Genomic DNA, 21,844 nt, shown 5'->3' on the forward strand with positions numbered 1-21,844 from the left:
CAAAAAAAAAAAAAAAAAAAAAAAAAAAAAAAAAAAAAAAAAAAAAAAATCACGATTGGATCTGTACTATTTCCACATGCTTTATATTTTTTTGTGTTAGACTGTAAATTTTCTTCAATGAGGCAAAATAAATTTGGTACCTTTAAGAAGCATACTTACATATGATAAAGTCATTTAGTGTTAGAAACTAGTATAGGGGCCATCATTAAACTGTTGACTTAAACTGTTATATTTAAGAGCACAAATATCCTAAAAATGAAAGATTATAGGTAAGTATAAGTATCTTAGAAACAGTGGGTTATAGGCAGGTCTATTTTAAAAAGGTAGTAAACAGTATGAAACCCACAACACCGTTTTTAGCTACATTTCAAATTACCATGGTATAATTTTTAAAATAGTGCTTTGTGACAATAGAAAGGCTAGTTTAGTTTTTGTGATTTATTAATTTTTTAACATGTAAATATTTGGAGATTACTTTAAATTCAAAACCACGAGCTGTTCTCTCCTTTAAAGACATCTTCTTTGGAAAAATTAGTATCAAATGATAATTAGGAGAAAAGTGTTACTGAGTCTTGTCTTGTGAAGAGACGTTTTGTTTGTCAGTCCTACCCAGATCTCAAAAGTAAAGTGCGTCTGTTAGAGAAAAACCTGGTTGTCTTCAGTTTTTGCTTTCAGTGCCCTGTGTTCCTCTAAGAATATGCTTTGTACTTGGTTTTCGGTTCTTTAAAAATAGGACTCTTCCTTATTTTTTTCCATCTAGAAAAGATAGCTAAAGCAAGCTTCAGAGACAATGCAGTGCAAAATTGCTTGTCGTTTTGAACTTTCAGTTGATAGTAAACTGTTGCTTGAGTACGCTAAATGTTTTATGTTTGTGGAATTCGCTTAACTAATTTTTGTCAGTTAATATATGTGTGTATATATGTCTACAAATGGATATATGTGATGATGTCCACAGGTGAACAGAGAAGGAGACAAATTAACCCAGGTATAATTTGAATGTTGTAACCACATGCATATTCCAGTGACCCCTCTGTACAGATCCACAGTTCCATTTCTTCTTAAAACAAAATACGCTGAAAGATGAGAGGTATTTTTGTAAATAAAATACTCTTGCATTATAGTTGTTATCTACTAGTAGAGCTATGGAGATTTTAGAGATAAAAAATAACTTCAATTTCAGTTTTTCCCATTTTCCTGATAAGAAAACTGAGGCCCAAACATGTTAAGTAAATTTTTTAGAGTGGCATAGAAAATGGCAAAGCTGTGTTGCATATTTTTCTAGTGCTTGGACCATGTCTTAGTTTGGTAGTCTCTGAAATCAAAACAAGCATGTTCTTGAATGTAAATTGGACTCTTTGGAGAGGTTATTTGGCTAACATTTATTGAATGTTATAAATGTATTCCTAGATAGCATTTTAGTTTCAGGCTAAATTCTGATGACTGCAGTACAGTACTGGTTCTAGCATGCTCAATTCATGCTAGTGTAAAACACATTTGTGGATATTTGGAAATCATAGTAATGTTATGAGATTAAAGTTCAGAAAAAGTTAGGATTGTTAAGTATAAAACTGTATTACAGCTGTGTGATTATACAGCAAGTCCTTGAGTAACATGGTATCACTGTATCATTGATGAGAAAATAAAGAAGTCAGTTCTGGCCAGGACCATTATCTTGGGTGGAATTTGCACGGTCGGCTTATGTCTGTGAGGGTTTTCTTTGGGTACTCTGGTTTCCTCCTACATCCCAAAGATGTGCACAGAAGGCAAATTGTCCCATTTAAATGGCCTCAGTCTGAATGAGTGTGGGTGTGTGTGTGTGCCCTGCAATGGGGGTGGTATCCTGTCCAGGGTGGGTTCCTGCCTTTCTCCCTGAGCTGCTGGGACAGGCTCTGTCCACCTGCTACCTTGAACTGGAATAACTGGGTGAAGAATTATCTTGTTTTTATTAATCGTTGTTAAATGTATGTATATTTCACATTCGTTTCAATGTTTAATATTAAAAATGTTGTGGTCTTTATTTAGAAGGTTGGTGATGTTTTTGTGACCAGAAATATGTGATAGGAAATTACTGTTTATGTCAATTAGCCTATGATAAATTGGTTTTGTAATATGTCGTTTTGATTAAAGTCAGTTTCCAAGAACCTATTGATGGCATTAAGTGGAGGACTTGCTGTTACACGAATATAATACACCCATATAATAAATATGGTCATATAATAAAGAATTTACTGAAAGTTTGAAGTACTTATATAGAACAACAGAAGTTTGCTCTCAACTTAGTGTATATATGAAAACTTGTCCAGTATTGTTTGTATTTGACCAGGTTTTTAAAATATAATGTATTGTTTTTGTCAACGTGCCTCCTCCTCCTTCACCAGTAAATAGTATACACATAATCCTTTGGGATGTACCTATACATATATGTACCTCTTTCACATAAATGATGTGGCCTCCAAACTGTAGTTCTCTGTAATTTTTTTTTTTTTTTTTTTTTTTTGAGATGGAGTCTCCCTTTGTTGCCCAGGCTGGAGTGCAGTGGTGCAGTCTCAGCTCATGCAACCTCTGCCTCCCAGGTTCAAGCAATTCTCTTGCCTCAGCCTCCTGAGTAGCTGGGATTACAGGCATGCGCCATGACGCCCAGCTAATTTTTGTATTTTTAGTAGGGTCGGGGTTTCACCACGTTGGTCAGGCTAGTCTCGAACTCCTGACCTCAAGTGATCCACTCACCTTGGCCTCTTAAAATGCTAGGATTCAGGTGTGAGTCACCACACCTGGCCTTTAAAGCCTTTTTGTATGACTTGGGGCAGTTCTTCAAGAACCAGCTGGACGTGATTTATGGCGAGACTCTTAATACTGCTACAACATTTACTAGTAGTAAGAGTAATAACAACATTTCGTAGCACTTAACCAGGTGCCAAATACTGCCCTGGAATATGATCAGAAGAGGTAAGTAATACCTACTGAGTGTATATTCCATTTCGCTCATTTCCTTTATGTATTTCTTAACAGCCATATGCGTTAGGGACCATTATTGTTTCTATTTTACAGATGAGGAAACTGAAACACAGGGAAAAAAGTAGCAATAACTTGTTGCTGTTAAAAACAGAGCCTGACACACACAATCTCTTTGGTTGGTGTTCAAGCAATACTGCCCATGATGCATCATCATTCCCTATCCTAGAAGGTTTAGCTTTACAGTGTCTTGCTACTTTCTAGAGTGACTTTCACAGTGGCCTGGATTATAAATTGTGATCATAGGTAGGATTTTAAAATGCTATTTTTTTTTCCATTGGGAGGATTTATTTAAAAAATCATAAGGATATTTACACATTAGGTTTAAAAAAATTTTGGTTGTGGTAAAATGTACATACTGTAATACTGACCATCTTAACCACTTTTATGTGTGTGGTTCAGCAGTGTTAAGTACATTTACATTGTTGTGTAAATAATCTCCAGAACTCTAAAATTTTACTTGAAAAACTACTACATTTTAAAAAATGTCTTTTAGGAATTCCAGCTTTGAAGGATGGTTGTGTTGGGTGATTTTGATCATCTTCCATGAGATGTTAAGCTTTGAAAGAAATTAACTTGCAGGTTAGATGTAATATATATGCAGCAAAGTTAGGTTCTCAAAGTGTATTTGAGAAATTAAATATCTCATTTTAAGGTCCTTTTTTAAATATTACAATTATATTATTTCTTGTTGCTGATAAAGAGATTTGATATTTCTTTGAAAGATGGAGTTTTATCTGTGCAATTCCTGAACGCTGATGTTAATTGGAAGGATGCAGCAGAACCTGTCAGTACATTTAAACTCTTCCTAACTGAATAAGCTGATCAGATACATTGGAAGCTCATTTAGTGAATTAATGTGCTTAAAATTTAGGTGACTGACTCCCTCTTCTTGCCTTACTTAACAATCTCTTTACTTGAAGTGTTTTTCATTGTTAGTTGGTGTCAGATCTCTAATGTTGGAAGATTTTAGAGAGAAAACTTACATAAGAAGATAGTGTGTAGAATAAGTCCACAAAAGCAAGTTTTAAATTCTTCTACGTAATTACAATCAGTACAGATTAGAATTTTGTATATGCCAGGTTGTACGTGATAAATGTTTGCTGACAGTTACTAGCGTTTTTATGAGTGTAGTACTGTGTAGGAATTCTATAATTTAGGTATAAGGGGCATACCTGGAGTCTCTTCTGGTGTGGCTATTGGTCTCTGTTGGTAGAAGCCTGGTCGTGCTGAACCTTTCCCCCTGCAGCTCATTTCTACAAAGCAGGTTGTCGTGATTTTTATAATAAGTACTTGTCATAAAATAAGATTCTAAAACCCAAATACCATGTTTGTAATCTGGCTGTTTTATGTGACCAAACTTTTAAATATGTAATATGTTAGCCTTGTTCCTTTTTGACTTTGTTTTTTAGTGTTCCGTGAGTTTCCTTTTTTTTTTTTTTGGTGAAACAAGTCTCTCTCTGTCACCCAGGCTGGAGTGCAGTGGTGCAGTCTTGGCTCACTGCAGTCTCCAATCTCCACCTCCTGGGCTCAAGCGATTCTTGTGCTTCAACCTCCCGAGAAGCTGGGATTACAGGCACGTGCCACCACGCCCGGCTAATTTTTTGTATTGTTAGTAGAGACGGGGTTTCACCATATTGACCAGGCTGGTCTGGAACTCTTGACCTCAGTGATCCACCCGCCTTGGCCTCCCAGAGTGTTGGGATTACAGGTGTGAGCCTGGCCAGGATTTTGTATTCTTGATGCCATTTTACAATTCTTCTTCCCTCTTTCCCCCGAATATCACTTGTGTAATTTTTGTCTGATATACCTTCAGCCCAGTCACCTAGCCAGTCTTTTCAGGATTGTGGTTTATACTTTTCTCTAGACAGTGGTAAAGTTGATGACTGAAATGATCAATGGCTGCTTTCTGATGATGGCAGGGTAGAATCAAGTGAGACTTGAGGGCAGCAGGTGTGGAAGACTCTGAACCCAACTTGCCTCACAGCTCCAGTTTGTTCATTCTTTTCTTTCTTTTCTTTCTTCCTTTCTTCCTTTCCTTTCCTTTCTTCCCTCATTTTCTTTCTTCTCTTCTTCTGTCCTTTTCTTTCTTGGGGATGGGTTGAGGGAAGGGAGGAGAAAGGAGTGTGTCGTAGAAAAGAAGACAAATCAGAAGAGGTAAGTAATACCTACTGAGAATATATTCCATTTCCCTTATTCCCTCCAGTTGTCCCCCTCTTCCTCCAGTCACCCTTTAGGGAAATAAAGTTGAGGTCAGAAGGACCTATGTGTTACAGCTGCTGCTTAGCTGCTATTTTTAGCATGGCCCTACATCAGGCTGGCACCAGGCCATGATGGCACAGGGCCAGCACGTTGTGGGACTGCTGGTAAGTGTCAAAAACTTAACTTTCAGATATCAAACAAAACTAAATTTCAGACATATTCTGTGCTGTGGTACTCTATTTGCTTTTCTTTTTTTTTTGAAATGGGATGTACATGTTTTTAGACGTGATTGATTTTTAATAGTAGTCGTAAATAAATCTTGGAACATGTAATGTATAGTTTATTTTAGGTAGGAGAAAGATTTAAGAATTGTCTTGTCAGATCAGACATGTAGTCCAGCTCAAAACTTTTCATTTTGTGGTGCCACCAAGAGGTGTGAAATTTGCCTGATTTATTTACTATGCCTTGGGCATTCTTAAAATTGCTGTAGCTGTTGAAGTTTTGGAGTCTGAATTGGTTTATGTAATTATAGGTGCCATCAGACATTAAAAAGAAACACATACTGTTTTTTCCTACAGTTACCACTGTTCTCTTGGCTAACTCATTTGTGTGTGTTTAGATTTGGTTAATACTCTAGTAATATGTTTAAAACTTGCTATTCATTTTTGTAGGGAGCAGCTAGGTTTTAGTTGAAATATTAGTATCTGGGTCTAGATTCTATACACCCTAGAGCCAGTGTTACATAGATTGTGTTTGCAAATTGAGTTTAAAGTTTTTGGATGCATATATGAATTTAAGAACTTGGCTATCTGTAAATATGTTGTATTTGTTCTTGAGTAATTTTGGAAAGAAAAACGTCACAAGGTGAATTTGTATGTTTGGAAGTGACTTTAGTAAGAATAGTAATTGTGTTTTTTCTATAAAGGTACGTAGAAAAGCTGAGGGCATGTTGGGGATGATTTGTGGTGTACTATGAGCTACCCTGAATACAAATAGAAACGCTGATGATGATTCGCTTATCCAATGAGTAGTGGTGTAACGTTCTTAAATCCATCAGATGGCAGGATAACATTTAATAGTGCATTGATCTGACACCCTTCTTAAGGTAACACAAATAACTAGAAATGGCCCGAATAACTAGAAATGGAATCAAATTGATTTTCTTCACATTGTCTTTAAAGTAGTTATTGGATGAATTCTGCTGAATTTACTTTTATGAAAATAAGAAAGCTTAAGTTGAGGGATTTAGTGAAAGGTGAATTGCTTGGTCTAGTATATGACAGAAGGCAGATGTTTTAGAGGTTATTTACATTCTTACATCTTCTTTTCTTTTCTTTTCTTTTTTTTTGAAACGGCGTCTCACTCTGTGGCCCAGACTGAAGTACACTGGCGCGATCTCAGCTCACTGCAACCTCCGCCTCCTGGGTTCAAGTGATTGTCCTGCCTCAGCCTCCCGAGTAGCTGGGATTACAGGCACCCATCGCCACGCCCGGCTAATTTTTGTTTGTTTGTTTGTTTTGTTTTTTTAAGTAGAGACGGGGTTTCACCATGTTTTCCAGGCTGGTCTCGAACTCCTGACCTCAGGTGATCCACCCATCTCTGCCTCCCAAAGTGCTGGGATTACAGGCAGTAGCCACCATGCCTGGCCCACATTCTTAAATCTTAAAACAGATTCTTATATTGTGGATGAGAGCAAGTTGGGTAGTGTGCTGAAATACTAGGAAATATAGTGAATATCTTGGGGATAGAATATCAAGTTCATTGAACTATATCATAGTGTAGTAATCATACAATATGATGTATTTCTGTAGTTAGAGGTTGTAGGAGACAATTCAAAAGTGGCCTGGAGATAAAGATTGTCAACTGACCTATTGATATCAATGTATCTCTCTAGATATGTATATATGTATAATATGATGCGTAGAACATTGTAAAGTACTGGATGTTAGTAGGTAAGAGACTACCTTTTGTATCTTTAATGCAATTTATGTTTTGTTTAGGGGAGTCATGTAAATGATGTGAGCTCTAGCTTAACACGCTTTATTAAAACCAAAGCCCACTAGGTAGTTTGATTAGTGCTTTTTAGAGTTCTTATAAGCAAAGTGCTCAGATGACTTTCCTTATTAGAACTTGTCAGAGCAGTTTCTTTGGAGTTTTCATGGATCTCCCTTAGCAACTTATTAAAGAGGCATTTTGTTTAAGCTGTTTCATAAATAGCAGGAAATTCCAAAGGCCTGGATTGTATTGCATTTTTGCTTTCAATAATGACTACAGTGGGGGGAAAAAGCCTTTAAAAATACTCTATTCATTTTAACAATTTGTAGCAAAGTACTTTTATTTTAAAATGGATGAATTTTTTAAAAAGTACAGATTCAAGTTTCATTCAAAATTTTCACTATGTTTTAAATTTTTCATAGTTTATATTTTAGATGCGTTAGACAACAATTGGTGATATAATAGCTAGTAACTATGAGTTTATTTAAAATTTACTATTATGTAATTGGGTCTGAATTTGTTTCAGTAGCTCATAGATACTCTGTGTGTCATTTTGCTGAGTGAATTGTACCCATCCCTAAATTACCAAGTTATGCAAAGAGGAGCTGACCCTGAACAACATCTGGCAGTATTATGTGTTGTGCAAGAACAGGAAAGACAAATACCAAGCTCTGTGCAGCATTTATGGTGGCATAACCATTGGCCAGGCCATCATCTTCTGTCAGACTCATCGAAATGCCAAGTGGTTGATTGTGGAGATGATGCAGGCTGGCCACCAGGTGTCTTTGTTAAGTGGAGAGCTGATCATGGAGCAGTGAGTGTCCGTCATTCAGAAGTTTCAGAATGAGAAGTTTCTCGTAACAACAAATGTTTGCACTGGAGGGATTGATGTGAAACAAGTCACCATTGTCGTGAACTTGGATCTCCCTGAAAACCAAGCAGAGGAGCCAGACTATCAGACCTGCCTCTAGTGCACAGTGGGGACAGGACAGTTTTAGGGAAAAAAGGCCTCACCTACAACATTATTGAAGCAAATAAGCTGTATGTGCTTATGAAAATCCGGGATCACTTCAGCTTTAAGCAGCTGGACCACGAAGATGTGGAAGAAATGGAAAATAAAGAATATTAAAGGGAAAACTGTATTGTTTGTGAAAATATCCTAATTTATGGTAGAATGTCCTGGTGAGTTTTGAAGGTAAATTTTCATGTTGAAAACGTCCACTTTTTTGACATGAAACTCACAAATGGCAAAATAAGTGTCGTAGTACTCTTAGTTTTAAGACCTGAGGTCTTTTTGAAACCAAGTTGATGTTAAGCATGTGGTCTTTTTGAATTTAAAAAAAGCAAGATTTGCGCTGGGCGCGGTGGCTCACGCCTGTAATCCCAGCACTTTGGGAGGCTGAGGCGGGTGGATCACGAGGTCGGGTGATTGAGACCATCCTGGCTAACACGGTGAAACCTGTCTCTACTAAAAACACAAAAAATTAGCTGGGCATGGTGGCGGGCGCCTGTAGTCCCAGCTACTCAGGAGGCTGAGGCAGGAGAATGGTGTGAACCCAGGAGGCGGAGCTTGCAGTTAGCTGAGATCATGCCACCACACTCCAGCCTGGGCGACAAAGCGAAACTCTTGTCTCAAAACAAAAAACAACAAGATTTAAAAAGAAAAGAACATAATTTGTATTTTTAAAATAGCATATGTGTGATGAGTCTTGGTGGTAGTGGGTTCAGCCATGGTGGATTAAGCTCTGAAAAACACAAAAAATTCATGTAGCCATATTTAGATACAGGGAATTCTCACCCCTACCTCCATTCAGGTATTTGTACTTCATTGGGCTGCCTATTTAATGTCCTTGTATAAAAACTTTTCACGTCTTGATTTTCCCCCTTCATGCTTCCTGTTAAAGATAGGAAATATTACAGTTCAGAATGTAATCTGTAAAAGTTCAGCATATGACAGTCGTTTTGGGGATTTATTCACTATCAGATTTTTAAACTGCCAGTTTAAAAATTTATGAGTTGCTGTTTTCCTCTTTGATCCTTTACAATTGTGCAACAATTAATTTTCTCCTCTTTTGTTTTCCTTGTCTTAGAATTGAGCTTTGAACCCAACTCTTTCAGGAAGGCTTATTTAATAATCCTAAAACATTCTATGTCTTAGATTCATACTGTTTCTTAAAAATCTGTAATAGTAAACCAGATCCATTTAGATAATCTGGCTTCCTTTCTAGACTGAGGGGCATTCTGTCTCTCCAATGAATGTGGGTAGACCTTCTGAAATTCTGTAAGGGATTGTTGTGGAGACTGACCCTCGCCTGATTCATGATCTTTTCCAAATTTGAGAACACAACTGTGGAACTCATCCTTAATGTAAAAATTGGAGAAAATGAGGGACAGTTTCTTTTTATGAGAAAGCAGAATATCCTTTGTAGGATTGTAGATTTCTAAGCATCTTTGATGGAGGAAGCATCAGTTGTCTAATCAAATTGAATAAAAATATGGAGTGCTAACAGATGTAAAAATACTCTACCATACACTGTTATGCAGTAGTCATTTTGAATTTATCATTGTTTAGCAGATATTTCTAGTCTTGTTTTTTTGGGGTGAGAATTACAGAGCATTTAAATACAAAGTCTTTTTTTGGAGTGAAAGATGAATCTGCTAGTTTGAAAAAAATTCTGGCAAATTTTAAATCTAGAACAGCCAACTACTGTATTAACAGTGCCAGTGCATTATATGCATAGTAGACATTGAAATGTCACTTGGATGAATGATAGCCGTAGAGTATATGCCAGTCCTGTGGGTGTCTGCATGAAATTCTCTTAATTGAAAAAAATAGCTCCAGTTTCTAATTTCTGTTTGATTTTCTGAATCTGAATTGCTGTGACTTAGTCTTTTAGGAAGGTGAATAGGAATATGACTGCTGGATAAGTAGGCTGGTTTTCAGTACTGGGTTTGTCATCAATATATTTCTCCAAATACTGTGTAGGGTTTCTTTTTTTTTCTTCTTATTTGAAGAGGCCTTTTCTTTAAGTTTGTTAACTTGCTAATAGTAGCATCAGCCCAAAAGCTATTCTGAAAGCAATTTATTTATTAGACGATTCCAACTTCTAAACAGAAAGTAACTTGAATATTCCTGTATAGAACAGTACTTTTGGGTCACCTAGAAAAATAACTGAATTATAAATGCCTTTGTGGGATTAAGTGATTGCTTTTTCCTTCTATTTGATACTTCATTTTTAAAAGAAACTGGTATAACTAAATTTAGTTTTTACAAACTCTCCCTCTCACAGATGACATGCAAAAACACATATAACTTCAGAATATCCCACAAGATCTTAAACGTTGTGAAATGACACTGTCTAATTAGTAGGAATGGTGTACTAAACTGGTCTCCAAAATGCTGATGACTTTCTCTTGAGGTAGAATTTGTTTAAGGCTCAATTTGCATAAAATGGGGTATACCAGAGCAGTTTTTTGAATAATAATTTAATAATAGGGCTGTACCCTCAGTACTTGGCCCCTGAGAGGGATGGGTTATCCAGATGTTGGGTGACCTCCCGTTTGTCCAGTCAATCTTGGCTTATGTCTCTTTTCCATACAGTCACCTCTTTCACTCGTAGAAATGTTGCCTTTTGGATAATAAAGTCTATGATTACCCTAGCCATACATCTTGTTTCTCAGAAGGAAGAGGGCAAGATATAAATCAGTTTAGAATTGTGCCCTGTGTGCACTTGTGTGTGTAGGGAGAGAGAGAGGGAAGATGGTGTTGTTTGGGATTGAAAGGTGACCTTTGGCTTATTTCTGGTATCCATCAGTGGGCTCTCCTCAGTCTTTCATATAGGAGATACATTTCTGTCTGGGCTATTCAGACCAAAATGAAGCAGTTAAGAGATTCTCAGTCTCCATGGGTTTGATTCACCACCCCTGACTTTTTTTTTCTCAATTTAAAGATATGTACATTTTATATTCTTACTCGAAGTTGTATTTTAGCAGTCTTAGATTGATGTTCACAGGTACTGCTTTCATTTTAGATACTTGCAGTTAGCCACTTAAGTAATGTATCATTTGCTAATCACATGGTCAGGAGCTTGGGGAAGATATCTGAGCCATTAGGAGGCATCTTGTCTTACTATCCGTGTGCCTATAGGCAGGACACCTACTGGCTCTGGACTTCCTCAAGTCCTTATAAAATGGGACTAATTATACCTTTATCACCTCTATCATAAGCCTGTTAAGAGGCTCACATGGGAATACATGAAAGTATTTGCATTCTAAATAGTACACAAAAGGGAAATACATTGTTATGCATTGCTCCAGTTTTATCTAATTTCCTTCATTTGTTACTTTCTTCTAGTTTTCTGTATTTTTCAAAAATTCTGTAATCATCATATATTGATTTCATAATTAGAGAAAGGAAACATTGTTTTAAAAGAATCTGTCTCATTACCATTAAAACACAAATTTCTCTATCCACAGATTTATTTTTGTTAATAGTTTATTATAATTGTTGCCTGATCTAGTGCAGCTAAACAGAGCATGTTTTATTCATCGAGGTGTATCATGCCTTAATGTCTTAATTTCTCCCTTGTTTTTGAACCTAGTGACTGATGAATTTTTGTCTTCACTTGGAACTCTAGAATTTGCCGAAAATGGAAAAGGGATAGCTAAAATTAATTCTGTGTTATTTGTGTATAGAATGGACACTTGTGGATTGACCTTATCACTTGGGGTTTAGTTTTCAGACTTCCCTGAATATGTACCATGGCAAGTGGAAGATGGAAGAAGATAGAACAACTCTTAGACTTATGTTTCTGAATTCCTTATATGACTGTACTAAGATCTACATTCCCTTCTTTTGGAAACTTTCATTAATAAATGAAGATAGTTGGTTAGCATTTCCCCCAATTTAAAGATTTACAAATAAAGTATTCAGAAAAATAGTTTCAAATACAATTTAAAGGGCTTATTATGAACTGAAATCTTGTGTTTTTTTCAAAATTTTTGGGTATTCTCATAAGTTCTTGCCTTGGAAAGCTGTGGTGATATGACCCAGACTACCTATTCCACATTCTATTTTTGCTATCCACAGTTTAATATTTTCAGTGAAGTTTAGACTGGATTAGCCATCACATCATGCATTTCCCCCCTTTCTGACCTGTTTGTGGCCTTTCTGCACTTCTAATTTGTACCATAGAGCACCATTAAAAAATTTTTATGTGCTATGTTTGTACACACATGCATGTGTAAGAGTGGACTTTGTGTATGTATAAGAGTGTTAATCAGCTTGCAAACTTTGGACAGGCAGGGCTCAGCTCTTAGAATCTATATTGCAGCCAGGATGATGTTGTCCATAACTACCCTGTGCAGAACCTTCAGTGGCGTCCCTTTGTTCAGAGGCCTGAAGTCATTTATGGGTGTACGAGGCCCAGCATAGTCTGGCCTTGACCCTCAGCCACCTTCGGTGCAATGTTCTCCCTTGCTTTTCAGATGCGTCCAGGCTGCCCTGCTACCTGCCTTTGCCCATGTTCTTTTTTCTGTCTGGAATGCTCTTCTATGCTTGGTTCATGCCCTAATTGTCATCTTGGCTCAGAGAAACAATCCTGGCAACAAATTACCTCCTTTGCAATCCTAATCATAGTTTTTTTGTGTGATTTTTCTTTTTTGGATTGTCCTCCCTCATGAGATTGTAGGCTCCAGGAGGGCAGAAACTGTAAATATGTGTGTGAATATGTATGTGTACATGTGTTTGTATCCATGGCTACCAGTACAACCATTTGCACATAGTTGTCTCTCAATAAAAGTTTGTTGAATAAATGGATGAAGGAAGTGGTGTTTTCCTTTGGGAATATTTTCATAACTCTCCAGGAGGAGGCACGCTATTCAGTGGTTCCATCTATCTATTACTCCACACCTATCACACGAACAATATGCCAGTTTGAAAAATACAGCCTAGTTTTGTGTTTTTGGCAGTTTGGGTCACTCCCAGATTTTCCAAAGGTACACTTGCATTCACCTTTATGTTTAGAGGCACTTTCTTAGAATCTGAGTTTAAGAAACGGTATGCTGTTTTAATTATAGTAAGTACTTTATCAAGGTCAGTTGTCTTGGAATGTGGATTTATATGACAGTCTGATACATTCAGTTTGGCATGTATTACTGGGAAAAACCAAACAGTGCTGTTTGCAGCCAAAGATTGCAAGATGGTGGCACATGTGTAGTTAGAGCAGGAGACTCCCTTTTGCTCACATACATAAGTCAGTTCTCTTCTTTCCTGTCTTCTCAGTTCTCTTGGATGAGCAGCTGTGTTTGGTCATGGTGGGCAAGGCACTGACCTTGGAGCTCATGTGCAGGGTTACTGTGGGCCATAGCAAGTCTGCCTGAACTTTTTTTTTTTCCTTATCTGTTAATCTGTGCATTCTTGTTAATGCTTGAGCTTTTTTCCAGTTTGTTTTTAATCTTTGCTTCCTCAAGTTAAGTAGCAGGGTAGAATGATCTGCCACATAAAGTCATTTCTATCTCAAAATGGTCTTGGAGAAACCTGAAGTTTTTCAGTATCTTGTTTGGGATGAGGATTGGCATGAGCTCTCATTTGAAACATATTTATTTGCCATTTTATATTGTTGCAGCTCAACATATTGACCACTTTTTGAGTAGTACCAGTTCTGTGCTTTACAAGCATGATTTCTAGCTCTCATAACAACTTTGAGGAGAAGGTATTCTCATTCCAAGGCTGAGGAAACGGATATGAGATGTTAAGTCATTTGTCAGGAGCATCTGGGAAGTCTGTGCTAGGCTTGAACACCTAAGCCTCCCAGCTCTTAAGTGGGATCATGTTGTACTTTGTTTTCCAAGTGTTGCTAGAGGCAGCTTGTCTTTTTGCATATGTGTCATTCACAGTCCTCCTTGGTCTGTGGTACCATTCAGATTTAGTGGCCTGGCCTCCGAGCAGTGTTTCATTATTTCTGAATGTATATGTTTTGGTTTTTTTCCTTGATAAGTAGTAATGGATGTGTAGCGCATTCATGATATAATACCTTCTTGCTCCTTGGAGCTGATACTACACTCAGTTGAGGGTGACTTTTTCTTTGTTGGACGTTTAAAAATAATTTCAGTCACAACATTTAGTGACATGAATACTTTGACTTGAAACAATGACCATTTTCTCGATTTTAGTGGGAGACTTGGGGCAATGTATGTAGGACATACTTCAGAGAGAGATAGTGTAACAAGCTGTGTGAGGCAGTAGAGGCACACACACCTCAGTTACTGGAAGGCGCAACTTCGAATTCTTGTGGATTGTGTTGGCAGCCCTGTAGACAGATTCAGCAGATGCTGTGGACATTCTCTTACTACCAAATTATAGCTTAAAGACCTAACTCTTAGAGCAAGCCTTAAAATGTGCTTTCCCCCTTTTGTTTTAGGAAACTTTTCTGTTTGCTGATGAGGAAAGGTTATCTTTCCAGGCAGCATTCAGGAATGGTCTTTTGAGTGTTTTCGTGCCTTCTTGTGACCTCATTCCTGCTGCCATCATACTTATCCCTGCTCAAATTAGTGAACCGCCGGCCTGTTCAAGTTTATTCCATAGCTGGATCTGCCTGTAGCATTTGCAGTTTTCTATGTAGACTGGGCACAAGTTAAAAGCTTAGGAAGTCTATATAACTCACCATAATTTTAGCACTTCAACTTATTAAGGTACATGTTTTGGTTATCTGATTTATAGAAGTACCGTGTAAAAGTCTACCTATGGTATACAATTGCTGAAATACTGAGTAAGCTCTGCATTTTATGACCAAGTTACGGGATGAATAATTACTCTCTGGAGTGAATGGTTCAAAATGAAATAACTGTATGCCTTAGATGTGACGTGACACCAGATGTATTTAAGCCCCAAAGGCATGTAATTATCTCACTACTCTTGCACATACACACAAGTACATTTATGCTTATGGCAAGAGTTTTATGTGCAAAAGAAAACTCACTTTCTGATAAGTGAAGGAACAGTCCATTATTTTTGAGGGGCTCAGAAGTTGTTTGATATTAGAGGCTCCATTTCAATCCCCCTGCATTTCTTTAGGGTCTAATGTAAATTCATACATCACTTGATTCTAGAGTAAACAATTATCATACCCTGGATTTTAAATATTAAGGACAGTTGAGGGAGTTTCTCAAAGCACCATTTTATGACTTATAGTCTGCCTCTTGTTATAGATTCCATTCTTAGACTGCATTTTAAAAATATTTCCTATTAAAGGTGTTTCTTTTTATTTATTTTTCTTTTCATTCCATAGCACTTTGGATAATATACACCTCAACTAGGTATTCATTCTATAATGCAACAGGCAGTGATCATTGGGGGCTTTCTTAGGGGCTGCCTACCATGCTACCTCTGGCCTTGCTCACATTATTCACCTAGAGTTATCCAAACTCAGTAAAAATATTTCAATGACTACCTTTCTCAGTGATCTATTCTCTGACATGTTAAACTATGTTTGTTTGACCTCCAGAAATAAAAGCAAAAAGAAAAACAATAAAACATTGGCTTCACCATGCACTTGGACACATCATTTTGTTTCTTTGGTAAGACTCCACTGTATCCTCAGAACACTTAGCAAAGTGCTAAATATAATATATGCCCAATATAACTATGTTGACAATAGAAAATTAATTGAAATCATTTTTTGGAGTATTACCTGTGTATGTTCATGCTTGCTTTTAGGTCTATTATTATTATTGTTATTGTTTATACTTTAAGTTCTAGGGTACATGTACACAGCGTGCAGATTTGTTAACGTATGTATACATGTGCCATGTTGGTGTGCTACACCCATTAACTCGTCATTTACGTTAGGTATCCCTCCCCCTACCCGCCACCCCACGACAGGCCCTGATGTGTCATGTTCCCCTTCCTGTGTCCAAGTGTTCTCATTGTTCAATTCCCACCCATGACTGAGAACATACGGTGTTTGGTTTTTCTGTTTTGCGATAGTTTGCTGAGAATGATGGTTTCCAACTGCATCCATGTCCCTACAAAGGACACAAACTCATCCTTTTTATGGCTGCATAGTATTCTATGGTGTATATGAGCCACATTTTCTTAATCCAGTCTGTCACTGATGGACGTTTGGGTTGGTTCCAAGTCTTTGCTATTGTGAATAGTGCCGCAATAAACATACATGTGCATGTGTCTTTATAGCAGCATGATTTGTAATCCTTTGGGTATATACCTAGTAATGAGATGACTGGGTCAAATGGTATTTCTAGTTCTAGATCCTTGAGGAATCGCCACACTGTCTTCCACAATGGTTGAACTAGTTTACAGTCCCACCAACAGTGTAAAAGTGTTCCTATTTCTCTGCACCCTCTCCAGCACCTGTTTTTTCCTGACTCTTTAATGATTTCCATTCTAACTGGTGTGAGATGGTATCTCATTGTGGTTTTGATTGGCATTTCTCTGATGGCTAGTGATGCTGAGTATTTTTTCATGTGTCTGTTGGCTGTATAAATGTCTTCTGAGAAGTATCTGTTCATATCCTTTGCCCACTTTTTGATGAGGTTGTTTGTTTTTTTCTTGTAAATTTGTTTGAATTCTTTGTAGGTTCTGGATATTAGCCCTTTGTCAGATGAGTAGATTGCAAAAATTTTCTCCCATTCTGTAGGTTGCCTGTTCACTCTGATGGTAGTTTCTTTTGCTGTGCAGAAGCTCTTTAGTTTAATGAGATCCCATTTGTCAATTTTGGCTTTTGCTGCCGTTGCTTTTGGTGTTTTAGACATGTAGTCCTTGCCCATGCGTATGTCCTGAATGGTATTGCCTAGGTTTTCTTCTAGGGTTTCTATGGTTTTATGTCTAACATTTAAGTCTCTAATCTATCTTGAATTAATTTTTGTATAAGGAGTAAGGAAGGAATCCAGTTTCAGCTTTCTACTTATGGCTAGCCAGTTTTCCCAGCAGCATTTATTAAACAGGGCATCCTTTCCCCATTTCTTGTTTTTGTCAGGTTTGTCAAAGATCAGATGGTTGTAGATGTGTGGTATTATTTCTGAGGGCTCTGTTCTGTTCCATTGGTCTATATCTCTGTTTTGATACCAGTATCATGGTGTTTTGGCTACTGTAGCCTTGTAGTATAGTTTGAAGTCAGGTAGCGTGATGACTCCAGCTTTGTTCTTTTGACTTAGGATTGTCTTGGCAATGCGGGCTCTTTTGTGGTTCCATATGAACTTTAAAGTAGTTTTTTCCAAGTCTGTGAAGAAAGTCATTAGTAGCTTAATGGGGATGGCATTGAATCTATAAATAACCTTGGGCAGTATGGCCATTTTCACAATATTGATTCTTCCTATCCATGAGCATGGAATGTTCTTCCATTTGTTTGTGTCCTCTTTATTTCACTGAGCAGTGGTTTGTAGTTCTCCTTGAAGAGGTCCTTCACATCCCTTGTAAGTTGGATTCCTAGGTATTTTATTCTCTTTGAAGCAATTGTGAATGGAAGTTGATTCATGATTTGGCTCTCTGTTTGTCTGTTACTGGTGTATAAGAATGCTTGTGATTTTTGCACATTGATTTTGTATCCTGAGACTTTGCTGAAGTTGCTTATCAGCTTGAGGAGATTTTGGGCTGAGACAATGGGATTTTCTAAATAGACAATCATGTCATCTGCAAAGAGGGACAATTTGACTTCTTCTTTTCCTAAACGAATACCCTTTATTTCTTTCTCTTGCCTGATTGCCCTAGCCAGAACTTCCAACACTATGTTGAATAGGAGTGGTGAGAGAGGGCATCCCTGACTTGTGCCAGTTTTTAGGGGAATGCTTCCAGTTTTTGCCCATTCAGTATGATATTGGCTGTGGGTTTGTCATAAATAGCTCTTAGTATTTTGAGATACGTTCCATCAATACCGAATTTATTGAGTTTTTAGCATGAAGGGCTGTTGAATTTTGTCAAAGGCCTTTTCTGCATCTATTGAGATAATCATGTGTTTTTTGTCTTTGGTTCTGTTTATATGCTGGATTACGTTTATTGATTTGCGTATGTTGAACCAGCCTTGCATCCCAGGGATGAAGCCCACTTAATCATGGTGGATAAGCTTTTTGATATGCTGCTGGATTTGGTTTGCCAGTATTTTATTGAGGATTTTTGCATCAATGTTCATCAGGGATATTGGTCTAAAATTCTCTTTTTTTGTTGTGTCTCTGCCAGGCTTTGGTATCAGGATGATGTTGGCTTCCTAAAATGAGTTAGGGAGGATTCTTTCTTTTTCTATTGATTGGAATAGTTTCAGAAGGAATGGTACCAGCTCCTCCTTGTACCTCTGGTAGAATTCAGCTGTGAATCCATCTGGTCCTGGACTTTTTTTGGTTGGTAGGCTATTAATTATTGCCTCAATTTCAGAGCCTGCTGTTGGTCTATTTACAGGGATTCAACTTCTTCCTGGTTTAGTCTTGGGAGAGTGTATATGTCCAGGAATTTATCCATTTCTTCTAGGTTTTCTGGTGTATTTGCATAGAGGTATTTATAGTATTCTCTGATGATGGTTTGTATTTCTGTGGGGTCGGTGGTGATATCCTCTTTGTCATTTTTTACTGCGTCTATTTGATTCTTCTCTTTTTTCTTCTTTATTAGTCTTGCTAGCAGTCTATCAATTTTGTTGATCTTTTCAAAAAGCCAGCTCCTGGATTTTTTGATTTTTTGACGGGTTTTTTGGTGTCTCTATCTCCTTCAGTTCTGCTGTGATCTTAGTTATTTCTTGCCTTCTGCTAGCTTTTGAATGTGTTTGCTCTTGCTTCTCTAGTTCTTTTAATTGTGATGTTAGGGTGTCAATTTTAGATCTTTCCAGCTTTCTCTTTTGGGCATTTAGTGCTATAAATTTCCCTCTACACACTGCTTTGAATGTGTCCCAAAGGTTCTGGTATGTCGTATCTTTGTTCTCATTGGTTTCAAAGAACATCTTTATTTCTGCCTTCATTTTGTTATGTACCCAGTAGTCATTCAGGAGCAGGTTGTTCAGTTTCCATGTAGTTGAGCGGTTTTGATTGAGTTTCTTAGTCCTGAGTTCTAGTTTCATTGCACTATGGTCTGAGAGACAGTTTGTTATAATTTCTATTCTTTTACATTTGCTGAGGAGTGCTTTATTTCCAACTATGTGGTCAGTTTTGGAATAAGTGCGATGTGGTGCTGAGAAGAATATATATTCTGTTGATATGGGGTGGAGAGTTCTGTAGATGTCTATTAGTTCCGTTTGGTGCAGAGTTGAGTTCAATTCCTGGATATCCTTGTTAACTTTCTGTCTCGTTGATCTGTCTAATGTTGAGAGTGGGGTGTTAAAGTCTCCCATTATTATTGTGTGGGAGTCTAAGTCTCTTTGTAAGTCTCTAAGGACTTGCTTTATGAATTTGGGTGAAGAGCCAGAATGTTAACTTGGTTTTATAACTAAGTGTTTGAGAACAATACATTTAAAACTTTAAACTTTTAAAAAATATAATTTACAAGTAATTTGTAGAAAAGGATAGTAGATTGTTATCATTATGCTAAATATCAATCTGTTCAGTAAAGAGACTAGCGAATTTTTATTCATCTGTAATTTTGGTGTCTGATGTGGTAGCCATGTGGCAGGCTGGAATTGAGATTACTGAAAGTGTAACACATGCACCAGATTTTGGAGACTTAGTGCAATAAAAGGAATGTAAAACATTATGAGCAGTTTATTGAAATGATAATATTTTCTGTTAAAAGTATTATTAGAATTAATTTAGCCTGTTTAGTTTAATTTTTAAAATGTGACTACTAGGAAATTTAAAATTACATAGTGGCTTCATTATTTTTTAATTCCTGCTAGTCCCTAGGCCCTTTGGTCTCATAATAAGTTCTTTCTGTTTATGTATACAATTCAGCTATGATTTGATTACATACTTGATTTTAACTTTTTGCGAGCATAAATGTAAACACTGTAGTGATTCTTAAACCTTAGTTTCAAAACACTGTGTGTGCGTGTGCATGTGTTTCGGCAGAGATGGAGTCTTGCTCTGTTGTCCAAGCTGGAGCGCAGTGTCGGGATCATGGCTTACTGTAGCCCCGAACTCTTGGGTTCAGGTGATCTTCCTGCCCCAGTCTCCCAAGTAGCTGGGGCTACAGGTGCACACCACCATGGCCCACTTCAGAACACTCTTTTTAAGTTGCCCTTCACATTATTTGAGACTGTTTTTTATCTTAAATTTTAAGGCAGAAGAACTATCTGCCAATTACTTATTTTGTATGTTTCAGACTTCATTGGCTGAGTTATTTACAATAATATGAGTTAGGATTCATTTTATTTTCATAGAAGTTCAGTGGGTTGGTTATGATATTTGGGATTTTATTTCTGGTAAAATACAATGAATGCTATTAATGAAATTATTGAAAGTAAGGGCAAAAATTGTAATTACTTTTGCACCAACATACTATATTTACTTTAAAAAATCATTCCTTTGGACTTGGCTGTGAAAATTAAAATAAGATAAAATCCTCATTCCTTAAAAACATTGTCTTTCATAGTAATAAGCTGTCTTACAGATTTGATATATATATATTTTGTATGAAGACAGAAGTATGGGTTTTCTTGAGTCTTGGATTTTACTATCCAGTTTGTAAAAAGGAGAAACAGACCAGCGTAAGATGTTCAATTCTTTGCTTTTTTTGTAGTATTTTTCAAAATGTAGTCTCCGGTTCAATAGCATCATCATCACCTCTTAATTTGTTAGAGATACACATTCTTGGGCTTCACATAGACATACTGACTGGGAAACTCTGGAGATGGGGCCTAGCTTCTGGGTTTTAGTAAGCATTCCTGGTGATTCTGATACACATAGAACCACTGGCCTAATGTAGTGGTCAGGGTCCACCTAGGAAAGAGAAACCACTCTTAAGTTTTTGAAACAGGAATTCAGTACAGGGGATTAGTTATGCAGGTTGTGCGGCTGAAACAGCAAGCTAGATTGAATGATGAGGCCTTTTAAAGCAACATGAAGGTAATACACAAAGATAATACACTCACTAGGGTGAGGCTAAGGAGCCAGGGTTCGCCTCAGGAGACTGGAACCTCCTGGTAGGGGCAAGTAGGAGCTGGAGTCATGGAAGCAGTGCAGCCATTGCTGGAAACAGTACCGAAAGAAGAGATGGAAGGAATGGGAGAAATGTTGTGAATCCTTCCTTCCTTCTCATCTGCCAGTTTTCCACCAGTGCCTCGCATAGACTGAACTCAGAGAAAAGCCAGCTGATCTAGGAGCCTGAGAAATGGGGTCTGGCAGTCATCAGCTCACTTGAGATACAGAGCTCTCAAAGAGTGTATCTGTGGGTAAACACACCCAGAACTGGCTCATGGAGTAATTACAGTTTAAAACAAAACATTCTAATAGAATTAAAAAAAATCTCAGAATAGAAGACAGTCTTCTTAATGAAATAATCATAGCTTTATGAAAACTAAACCATCCTTTTATAATTTCTCTGTTGGCTAGGGAAATGTTTTCACAGGTGTCTATAAATTTGGAAACCTTACCTTATACCTTTGAAGGATTTTTTAAAAAATTGCCTGTTTACTCCAGGACCTGTTTTAACCCTACTCTTCCTATTTAATGAGTTACCAAGCTGTCCTTGGTTGTTAGCGCCATC

General features: G+C 37.3%; 1 protein-coding gene and 1 pseudogene across 2 annotated transcripts in view; both read left to right on the forward strand.

Annotated features, from left to right (window-relative positions):
- The window catches only part of ZSWIM6 (zinc finger SWIM-type containing 6), a 223,983-nt gene that overhangs the window by 7,696 nt on the left and 194,443 nt on the right, over positions 1–21,844 (forward strand). The window lies entirely within an intron of this gene.
- LOC112626130 lies at positions 7,684–8,834 on the forward strand (annotated as a pseudogene).

Source organism: Theropithecus gelada, chromosome 6 (assembly GCF_003255815.1).
Source record: "Theropithecus gelada isolate Dixy chromosome 6, Tgel_1.0, whole genome shotgun sequence".
In the NCBI taxonomy this organism is placed as follows: domain Eukaryota; kingdom Metazoa; phylum Chordata; class Mammalia; order Primates; family Cercopithecidae; genus Theropithecus; species Theropithecus gelada.